General features: G+C 32.8%; 1 long non-coding RNA gene across 1 annotated transcript in view; it reads right to left on the bottom strand.

The window, feature by feature from the left end:
- Positions 1–1,624, bottom strand: part of LOC104913987 — a 232,537-nt gene that overhangs the window by 118,710 nt on the left and 112,203 nt on the right. The gene's annotated exons all lie outside the window — the stretch shown is intronic.

Below are 1,624 nucleotides of genomic sequence, written 5' to 3'. Positions count from 1 at the left end.
AAACTTTTAAAAAGCAAATGAAAAAAAAAGTGGAGAAAAGGAAATTTTGCTTCAACAGAAAAAGTTCCATCCAACACATATAAGAAGTATTTTACTGAAGCTCTAGTTGGAAAAAGAGGATACTTGTATTCTTCAAAATATACAACCAAATATTTAGAGTAATCATAGAAAAATTACAGGAAATCAGTTATATATTATTATCAAATTTGTAGGTATTTTTCCATAATATATGTTATACTAACAAGACAAAAAAACTCACAGATCTCTACACAAAAAAAACTGAAATGCTCATTTTATTTTGGTCTCTTTATTCATAAAATCAAAATCTTGTCTACTTCTTACTTGTAACAAACAAATAAGCAAAAAAAAATTATATTCTATCAGACTAGTGAAGCATAGAAAACACAACTTCCACACTAATTTCTAGCAGATTCACCATTTGAGAGGAAGTACTGTTTGAATCTCAACAGAAGGACAAGGATAAACTAAGAAGGGAGGTTTGCTGTAATACAACTTACCGACAGTTAAAAGACTATGTGAAGCTGTCAGAGATGGCAAGTTCAAAATTCCAGTATAGAGCCAGTGAGCTTGCTTGATTTTTGAAGGTTATGTAACAAGAATTTTTTTGTGTGCTGGAAAAACAGTGCCCATTAATGCCATCAAAGAGTATTCAAAATCAAACATTGGCTCATTTGTCTTGAGGAAGATATGCTTTCTTACATTTGATAAACCAAATGTACACATTTAAAAGCAAAAAACTATCTGCACAGTGCAGACACAAAGATACTATATAATGGTTAGATTGGTTGTGGTGTTTTTTTGTATTTTTTTTTCTGGACAATCCACAGCTTAGTATGTACACTTACAAAAATCTGTGCTATACAGTTTTAGAAATTCTGTTTTTAATTAGAAGTACACATTTTATTTAACTGCACCTGTTCTTGACTCCTCACTGAAACATTTGGATGAAAGCCTACCGTTCAGATATGGGGGTGAAAATCTGCCTACCAGAGATGAGTCTTTGGGATTGGGGATGAAGATAAAAGTGCTAGACAAAGGCCCCAAAAGTAGCAGTATCTGCTGCACAGCACGTCTCATCATAATGCCTCAGTAATCCTGGCTTTCTTCATTAAAAACAGTCTAAGTGGAGGTAGTTCAGCATCAGTACAACTGGAGCAATTTGCCTCAGTTGGTCTAGAAAACAATCTATACAGACAAAGAAAAGTAAAATTCTGCAGTTCCTATTCAGATGCTTACAACTCTTCTTAGGTAATACAACTAAGTAGCTATTAGGTGTGTTATTTACAATTCACAAAAACTACAGAAAATATTTTAATACCTATTACATACAAAGAATATTTCCAATGTAACAAATTTCATAATTATCACTATTATCCAAAATGATCACACTTCAGAAGAAATTGCCCTAGGAAACTTATAATAAGGCATCATTTGGTAAGGGGGCCAAGTCAAGACAGAGAACACAGCAAACTGCCCTAGTGCCTTGAATGTCTGTAAAAGCAGTAGTGTCAAGTAGTATCAGTCCATTCTCTTATCTCCCTCATGTAATGAGTTTCTGCCTAAACTCTACAATTTCCTCAAAATTATTTTATTTTATATTATT

The sequence above is a fragment of the Meleagris gallopavo genome, chromosome 1 (assembly GCF_000146605.3).
Source record: "Meleagris gallopavo isolate NT-WF06-2002-E0010 breed Aviagen turkey brand Nicholas breeding stock chromosome 1, Turkey_5.1, whole genome shotgun sequence".
Classification (NCBI taxonomy): Eukaryota; Metazoa; Chordata; class Aves; order Galliformes; family Phasianidae; genus Meleagris; species Meleagris gallopavo.
Note: the sequence above shows the minus strand (reverse complement) of the source record. Positions and strands in the feature narration are given on the sequence as shown.